The 10,137-nt window shown below is 39.6% G+C and overlaps 1 pseudogene; it reads left to right on the top strand.

Annotated features, from left to right (window-relative positions):
* Positions 1-6,433: 6,433 nt before the first annotated feature.
* LOC142440930 (high mobility group protein B3 pseudogene) lies at positions 6,434-7,039 on the top strand (annotated as a pseudogene).
* The last annotated feature ends 3,098 nt before the right edge of the window (positions 7,040-10,137 follow it).

The raw sequence follows: 10,137 nt of genomic DNA on the forward strand, positions 1-10,137 counted from the left end.
GTGTACATACTCTGGTCTAGCCAGATTTGTAAGGTAGAATTGGGATTATGATAGTGGGGGGAGAGAGCATTAAAAACTTGAGGAAAGTTATATGTTTCATCGTTGCTACCCTGCACCCTGACTGGCTCATCTCCTCCCCGTGACCCTTCTGTAAGGGGATGTCCAGTTGCCTACAGATAGGCTTTGGGTATCCACTCTGCACTCCCCCTCATTCACAATGATATGAATTTTGTTCTTTGATGCCTGATCCCTGATCACATCTACACCTCGTGGTCACACAGGCTGGTGTGCTTCTTCCATGTGGGCTTTGTTGCTTCTCAGCTAGAGAGCTGCTTATTTGTGTTCAAGCCTTTAAGACCCCAGATGCTATATTTTTTGATAACCAGGCACCATCAGCTTTCTTCACCACATTTGCTTATGTATCCGCTTTGTCTTCAGTGGTTGTATCAGGAAGGTGAGCATCATGGATTGCCAGGTTAATAGAATAAAATTCTTGGATTGAGGGATTACTTGAGTGGAGGCTCAAAATGTCCATCTGCTACTTTAATACTAAACCTATAAATATATGCACATAGATCTATTTCACCATCATCATATATAAATATATTTGCATGAGTACATTACTGTATTTAGACCTCTATAAATGCCCTTGGCCTTCCAGTTCTTTTCTCTATTTCCTTTGACTTTCCTCTTGTCCCACTGTCATGCTCAACCTTCATTTGGGTTTCAGTAATTCCTCTCAGTTGCATTGCCCTTGATCAAGCCCTACCAGGCCGCTTACACCCTCCTTGCCACTGATTTTGGATCACTTGTTGTTCCCTTGTCCCTGGGTTTGTTAACACCCACTTCCTTTCCTCCACCTTGCCCAATCCCATGTCCCCCTGGAACCGTCAGTCCCATTGTTTTCTCCTCCAGATTGCTTATCTTGCCTATCTTATCTAGATAGACTTGCAGAGATAATAATATGCACAAAAACAAGACAGAGAAAACAAAGCAACAAAAGAAAATGAAATAATAACAACAAAAACAAACCAATGACAAAAAAGAGCAAAGCCTGTAAATAGTTCAAGTTCTGTTTATTGCCCTTTAGGAATGTTTTCTGGTTGAGTCTGATGGGTGTCATGCCCTGGCCCCAAAGTCTATTTTTGGTATGCCCTGGGGACTTCATTGCTCTGTTCCCCTTTCTGTTCTGTTGCACGACCTCAGTGTTTTGCCTCAGTGTGGTGGGGTCAGATCAGGCACAATTGTCACACTGTGTCTCCAGTGTTTTCCCCTGTAGGGCTATGGGTCAGTGAGGGATGTTGTGTCTCTGTCCACATAGTTGGGATTGGGTCCGGCCCCTCAGACCACTATACTGGGCCCTGTTTCATGCCAGGATGTTGCAGTCACATCTTGGAGTATTGGGTTGAAGTCTGGTCCCTCTTTCCCTGTGGAGATATAAACAATACCTTCCCCTTGGGTGGATTAATGCCATGTTCCCCCACTACCCATTTTTTTTCAAATATAAAACAATTACCTTATAAAAATATGAAAGGAAATTCAAATGATAAGCAGTTAATGCAGTGTTTACTAATACAGTACATTAAATACTATTATTATAAATGTCCCTCTAAGCATTGCATTACCTGCTTCCCACGGATTGTCCTAAATTGCTTTTTCAGTTTAGCTTATTTTAATATTTCTTATTCCACATTGAGAATTATTCTTTAAAAATAATTTACTGTTCCTTTGAAAATATTTTGTTTGTTAAAAGTAGTATTATTTTGAAGATAATTTCTCAGTTTTAAGTGTTTTCATATTTCCCCATCCTTTTTCTTTTATTGCTTTCTAGTTTGAGTCCATTATGACCTTAATTCTTAAATCAGGCAACATAAAATAATTATAATTTGCATAAGTTAAGTTATTTTATATTTGTAACGGTTATTTTATAATCCAGGAAAGTGCTTGTGAAATAATTAAACTTTTCTCTATTTGCAGAGTAGATGCTATGTAGGAAGCTTTAAGGAATCAATGAAGAAATGAACTCAAACAGTAAAACAATGTAGCTAGTAGGATATGACATTAAAACCAATAAAATATCAATAACAGAAACGTGGACACTCACTGCGGAGAGCTGTGGAAAAGCAAATGAGCCAACTGAACGATTCCAATGGTGAAACTTGAACAACAGGAGCGATAAAATAGATTACAGTTTGATTGCAATCCAAAGCAGCAAATAGCTGAGTCCATAATGACATGCATAAATTATTAGCTAAAGCAATAAAGGTGATTAATAGATAGTCAGCAGAATTCCCACCCCCATATGTACATGCTAGAGTGAGAGCATAACTCTCCATATTTAAGTGGAGGCTGTGCATAGAAACTTCCCTACGAAGAGTTCAGTATGGAAAGAGAGGAAAGGGTAACTCTACAGTGGAGAAACCTGGCAAACATCTCAGCTAGCTGACCAAGTTCAATGTCAATAGTCAACATTACGTAGACTTGGTATGATATTTTGAAAATTGCACTTTACCTCTATGGTCTGAACTCTAGTGGCTCAGTGGGCTACACTGAACTGCTAACCACCAGGTCAGCAGTTCAAACCCACCAGTCACTTTGCAGATGAAAGATTTAAAATCTCTGAAACTCAAAAGAGTTAGTCTTTCTCTGTCCCATAGGGTCAATAGGAGGTAGAATTGACTCGAAGCCCGTGAGTTTGGTTTGGTTTCCTATGATCTACTTCCCCCAAACCCATAAGCTCAGTCTTATTATAAGAAAAACATTATCAAATTTAATAGAGTGACATTCTACAAAATATCTGTTTGGTGCTTTTCAGAATTGTCAATGTCTTAAAAACAAAGTCTGAGAAATCTCCACAGCCTAAATGAGCCTAGGGAGATACGTGATGACCAAATGTAATGTCATATCCTGGATAGTATCTTAAAATAGAACACGAATATTAGGTAAAACTAAGGAAACGTGAAGATATCATAGACTTTAGCTAATAATGCATTGATATTGATTCACTAATTGTAGCAAAGGCACCATTCTAATGTAACATGTCAACTATAAAGGAAACTGAGTGTGGGGTCGGTATATTGGAACTCTCTTTTGTCATCTTGATTTTGATGGAAATCTAACACTAATTTACAACATAAAGTTTATAAAAAATAAACAGAGAGGAAAGGGGGAACTTTTTTAGAAAACTGGAGTGGCAGTTCACAAAAAAGGATATAAAATAGTCCTTAAGACTCAAATAGAAAGTAAATGTTTAGAAAATATTGGGGCATTCTGACTGTAGTTCTGTACAAATATGCTTGAAACAATTGATTCATGGAATGTCATAAGAGCTGTAAGAGCCTCCAATAAAATGATTACAAATAAAAACTTAAAAAGTCCTTACACATATGGAAACATTTTCAAAACTTTTCATATTTAAAACTCACTGCCATCAAGTCAATTCTGAGTCATCGAGACCATATAGGACAGGGTACAACTGCCCCTGTGGATTTCCACAGCTGTGACTTTGAGAGTAGAAAGCCTCATCTGTCTCCTGTGAAGTGAAGGGTGTTTCCAGACTGCTGACCGTGAGGGCTAACACATAACCACTATGTCACCAAGGCTCATTATTCCTATTTAGAGAATTACAAAATAAGATAACATTTCTTCTTTTGCCTGTCAGAACATCTTTCTTCTTTGTGGATAGAGTCCCTTTTGTTGAAAAATGTTCTTCTACCCCACTCCCTGCCCTGTAGTTCTTCACAAAACCATCTGTCCCAACTGTTTGACACTCAGCTATTATTAGTCGTTAAGTTGTTACCCGGTGGTGGCAAAACCCACACTTGAGAAAATCTCTATTTGTGACCATATATTGAGCTCATTTCTCTCCTGGGCCTGAGGGATTGAAAACTGAGTAGTGGACCCCTATAATGGCGGTAACAGGACATACATAGTGGGTCAGACTCAGGATCTATGCTATGTAGTTGACGCTGCTTCCTATGTCTTCTCTAAAGATTAGCTCTTTTCATGTGAGTTAGCATCATGACACTGTTGTTGTTAGGTGCCAGTTGTATCTGTTCAAACTCATAGAGACCCTTCACACTGAATGGAACAATGCTCGGCCCTGCATCCTCACAATTGTTGCTGTGTTTGGACCCATTGTTGCAGCCACTGTGTCCATCCATCTTGTTGAGAACCTCTCTCTTTTTCACTAACCCTCTACTTTACTGAGAAAAATGTCCTCCTTGATGGACTGATTCCTTCTTAATGCAAGTCCAAATGCGTATGAAACAAATTCTCACTGTTCTCACTTCTTAAACGCCTTCTAGCTGTAGTTCTTACAAGATGGTTTGCTCTTCTGGCAGTCCAATTTATATTTTTCTCCAATGCCACAATTCAAAGGCATACGTTCTTTAATTTTCCTTATACACTGTCTAGCATTCACATGCATATAAGAAAATTGAAAATGCAATCACGTTGTTCAGGTGCACCTTAACCTTCAAAACAACACCTTTGCTTTCTAACGCTTTAAAGAGCTCTTGTAGCATGTTTGCCCAATGCAACACGCTGCCCAAAATCCTAACGGCTGCTTCCATGGTGTTGATTGTGGATCCAGGGAAAATATAATCCTTGCCAACTTCAGTTGGCCAGGTATTTGGTGAGTCAGTTGGAAAAATCTGTTATTAAGCATCTCACTCGATCTGTCATTCTTTAATAATTAAAAGATATCCTGGAAATCATGTTGCTTAAAGGGACATGTGTGGTCCTATTTATCTCTGTACCAGTTCCTGAGAATATATTCACCTACAAAAGATTTCAGATAAACGGTCCTTCTATACAGTGATGGACGCTGACCTGTAGTTTGGGGAATCAGCCATGCCTTTATTGTTCTATTCTTAATTAACTAGGGCTTCTCATTTGGTTTAACAATATTTTCTGTCCAATGCACTAACTTGTCTCTCAAGGAGGGTTGATAGCTGTTATGTTGCTGAACATGCTTTAGCAGAGCCTCCAACTCAGATATATGTGGAAGAGAGTCTCGGTGATCTACCTCCAGAAGTCTGCCAATGAAAACCCACAACATTCTAACCACACCTGGGCATTGGAATGGTGCAGGGCCTTTATCATTTTGGCCCATTGTGCATAGGGTTGCAACTTGACAATAGCTAACAACAATAGGAAGAATGATATTTTAGCTCTGCTTAGTTAAGGATTCTGAATCAAATGTTTGATAATATCAGCGCGATGGTTCATATTTTCATGGACATACTTTTGCAAAGGGTCAAGAACCTGTTTAGAGGATATCATCAACATTATCTTCTATAACTCTCCAGTTACAAATAGACCCAACTACCCTTCATGATCTACCTTTCCTAGGGTTACCTAAACAGGTGGATGTAAATATTATCTTGACATCATAGGTCTGAAGGCCTAGAAACTTGCCTCTCTTGCAGGAGAATTTCCCATTAAAGAGCTGGTAATTGCGTTCATTTTACAGTTTCAGTTTTTTAAAGCAATCTTATTTACATCATTTCCTACAAGAGGTAGTTGCTAATCTCAAAGTTCAAAACAAATCACTTATAGTGATATATTTTGACTATTTTCCAAGTCAATTTAATTTATGAATGGTCCCCTAGTCAATAGACTTAATTTTTTTTCTTTTTAAAAACTACACACTGTTACTTATGTGATATAGCTTGTCTGCTAGGAGGATTATGAAAAAGAAGGCATTCTTTCATCTTGTTTTCTCTGAACACAGACTATTTTCTGGCTCAGAAAAGGACTCAGGGATGGAGTAGAAACCACCATTTGGGTGTCGGTGATAGGACAGCTGGCTCAATTTATGCCTATCACTCCTGAAATATTACTTCACGAAGTCCTGGGTCGAAAGGAATGACTTTTTCAATTGACTCAATAAAAGATCTAAAATTTTTACAGGAAATTTGACTCAGAATTAATTCTCTCTTTCCTCTCTCCATATCTAGACAAAGATGGGATGAGGCTCCCCACCTCTCTCCTAAGATCTCCTACAGTGCTTACGTGGCCTTTGTCTTCTTCAAGTTTACACCTTGCTATGAATTATATTGTGTTCCTTTACCAGAAGTTATATGATAGAATTTTAACCCACATACTTGTGGTTGTAATCTTGCTTGAAAATAGAGTTTTCTTCATTAAAAATACTCAGTGAAAATCCTATAGAACATAGCTGTGCTCTGACACATCATGGGGCAGAGTAAACTTCACTGGTAGCATAGTTTATTCCAACATTCAAGTTGGAAGCTTGTTCACAAGTCGGGTTCCATAACTTTTCCAACAATTCTGTAGCCTACAAAGTAGTCTTTTAATAGACTTCTCTCATGTTTAATCTTTGTAGTCAGTCTGTGATTACGCTATGAGCTCTGAAGCTTAATATTATAAAACTCATAGGTGCTGCCCAGAGCCCGAACAATACAAGATGGCGAAAGGGGACCCCAAGAAACCAAAGGGCAGGATGTCTGCTTACGCCTTCTTTGTGCAGACGTGCAGAGAGGAACATAACAAGAAAAACCCGGAAGTCCCTGTCAATTTTGCCGAATTTTCCAAGAAGTGTTCTGAACGGTGGAAGACCATGTCTGGGAAGGAGAAATCCAAATTTGATGAGATGGCAAAGGCGGACAAAGTACGCTATGATCAGGAAATGAAGGATTATGGGCCAGCTAAGGGCGGCAAGAAGAAGAAGGACACCAACGCTCCCAAACGACCACCGTCAGGATTCTTCCTCTTCTGTTCTCAATTCCGCCCCAAGATCAAATCTACAAACCCTGGCATCTCCATGGGTGACGTGACCAAAAAACTGGGTGAGATGTGGAATAACTTGAGTGACAGCGAGAAGCAGCCTGACATCGACAAGGCGGCAAAGCTGAAGGAGAAGTATGAAAAGGATGTTGCAGGCTATAAGTCTCAGGTCAAGTGTGATGGTGCGAAAGGTCCTGCCAAAGTTACCCGGGAAAAGGTGGAAGAGGAAGAGGAAGAAGATGAGGAGGAGGAAGATGACGAGGAGGAGGAGGAGGAGGATGAATAAAGAACGGTTTCTTTGTAAAAACAAAAAAAACCTCATAGACATAAATCTAGATATCTCATAGGCCCTCATAGAAAGATGGTCTATTTTATAATGAAGTTAGCACAGAAGAAAGTATGACCGACATATCAAGAGTTAGAAAGAGAATGCGATTTGATTAGTACCAGGATCCACCTTTGCCTGAGCTAAATAAACCTATAAATGTTCTTTTTTCCTTGCATAGAGCAGTTTGAGTTATCTGTCATTGCAACTGAAGACATTTTGATTAATGCACTCAGGCTCCTGAAGCTCCACGTTGTTCTCAGCTCCAGCTGTGCCCAGGCCTATGAACAGCTACTTTACGCATACTAACATATAGCGCCACCTCCACAGTCCCAGAGCAAAAGAGGTGGGGAGGTCTGAAAGACTGTTTGTTAACTCAAGTGTTTCTTTTTCTTTTGTTAGAAAAATATGTCAGAAATGACATACATGACCACCCATGTAGCCAGGACTCACTGGTACCCAGATCTTTCTGTGATTAAGTAAGTTTTCTCACGATAAAATAAGAGTTGAGTTCAACAGTTAACTTTTCATAAATGAGTGCATACACTTTGATCCACCAATTCAAAATACTCTAATTTCTATAGAATCATATTGTTGATTCCAAAAGTCTAGTTACCTAGGAATGCCTCTCTTATATAGGTAGATATTTCTACAAAATGAAAAGTAACTTAATAATAGCAACTGTAGACCATGCTTGCACAGTGTTCACATCTCCCTCCTCTAAGGCTGCTTTTACATACACTCACTCTGAATCATCACAGAATCAGTAATATTATTGCTCTCAGGCTTCAGATAAGGAATGTGAGACAAGAGAGGCAGTAGGTCCCTACTTCGGTTATGAAGCTTACTATAAGTTAGCCTTAGAAGCCATGTGGAGTCACTTTCACCACATTCTCATTAGAATTGAGTCAATAAGGCCAGCCAATATTCAAGTGCAAGGGAATTAGACCCCACCTTTGAATGGGAAGAAGGTCCAAGAATTTGGGAATGTCTTTTAAACCACCAGTCAAATTGCTAGTTAAGGATGAAGTTGGGATTCAAACCAATAAAGTCTGGCTTATAAAGCACCATGCTAAGAGGAATCCATTAGCCAGATAGCTGCATATTTGGATAAGTCAAAATGTATTACTACGAAGCATAGCTACATTATTAAATAAAACGATCAAAATGTAAAGTTATTTTCTCTTGGCACAATCTGTATTTAGTTCTATACATTTCTGAAGGCAGTGTTTCTACCTCTGTAAATCATTCCTGAAGAATTCTTCACTCTTTGACTTACACAACATCAAAACAGTAGTGTTGGCATCCCCGAAGGAATCAAATTGTATTCCCTTTAAATGTTGTTTGAATTTGGGAAAGAAAACGAAGTCTGATGGGGAAAAATCAGGTTTTAAGGTGCATGGAATAAAACCTTCCAAGGCAATTTTCATAGGCCAGCCCTCAAAGAAGGAGCAAGGGCATTGCTGAATATTCTGTCCACGGGGCTCTTGGAAATACCACAGGAACTTGAGGGGGGCACCCGGTGGGAGTGTGATGCTGATGCTTACGAAGGAAATTCAGGCATACATAGAGATATTGAATCTGTAGTGTTGGTGAGAAGAGCAGGGGGAAAATCATTATGTGCTCTGTGATCCGGGTTTATGAAAAGTAAGGCTAAACATACATCTGTACATAAAAAGAACACAGGAGCACACATGAAAATAGTAGTCCGAGGATTGCGGGTGTTTTTCATTGTCTTTGTGTTTATTAGAAATGACTAAAATCATCTTTGCGTAGATGAAATTCAAGGCTTTAATTTAAACCTTTTTGTAGGTAATTTCTTATGTATATAAATTGGTCTCATCAGCTTAAAATGATATGGCGGTCAATTTTGGACTGATGCTGTATCAAAACAAATGGTCAGCTATGAATAAAACAGGATCCCTGATGGCACTTAGCTGTTAACTCAGAAGTTGGAGATTCAAACCAATCGGCCAGTCCATGGGGAAAAGACATCCAGTCATCTACTTCTGCAAAGATGTACAGCTCTACTTGGTCCGATAAGATTGCTGCGAGGTGGAATTTGCCTGGACCACAGTGGATTTGCTTTTGGTTTCCATTAGTAACCTGAAAGACATGGTCAGTTATACCTGGGAAATCATGCATTTAGTATATATGAGGGGGCTTCAAAAAATCCATGGGAAAATGGAATTGAAAAATAAGGGAAATTTTCCATGAAATTTTGTATTTAGCATCATGTTGATACTTGGATGTATTTCAATCCTGAACTGAATCTGGAACTGTTTCGTTGTGGATTGGATTTTGTAGACCCCAAAATATAAGTAGAAGTCTTGATCTTTGTCAGGTATAAGGCATCATCAGAACAAACAAATCTTACCAGAGTGAATGAAGGGGGAAGTGCAGAGTGGAGACCCAAAGCCCATTTCTTGGCCACTGGAGATCCCCTTGCAGAGGGGACAGGGGAGGAGATGAGTCAGTTAGGGTGTGATGTAGCACCGATGAAGAATACAGCTTTCCTCCAGTTCCTAAATGCTTCCTCCCCCCCAACTATCATGATCCGAATTCTACCTTGCAAGTCTGGATAGAGCAGAGGATATACACTGGTGCAGATAGGAGCTGGAAGCACAGGGAATCCAGGGAAGATGAAACCTTCAGGACCAGGGGTGTGAATGGTGATACTGGGAGGGTAGAGGGAGAGGGACTTGGAAAGAGGGAACTGATTACAAGGATCTATGAGTGACCTCCTCCCTGGGGGATGGATAATAGTAAAGGGGTGAAGGGAGACATCGGACAGGGCAAGATATGACAAAATAATGATGTATAAATTATCAAGGGCTCATGAGGGAGTGGGGCGAGGGGAGGGAGAGGAAAAAGAGAGGACCTGATGCCAAGGGCTTAAGTGGAGAGCAAATGGTTTGAAAATGATGAGGGCCAAGAATGTACAGATGTGCTTTACACAATTGAGGTATGTATGGATTGTGATAAGAGTTGTATGAACCCCTAATAAAATGTTTTAAAAAAAAGAAGAAGTCTTGATCTCTGTAGGGGCAGTGAGATCC

This window comes from Tenrec ecaudatus, chromosome 2 (genome assembly GCF_050624435.1).
Source record: "Tenrec ecaudatus isolate mTenEca1 chromosome 2, mTenEca1.hap1, whole genome shotgun sequence".
NCBI classification, from domain to species: Eukaryota; Metazoa; Chordata; class Mammalia; order Afrosoricida; family Tenrecidae; genus Tenrec; species Tenrec ecaudatus.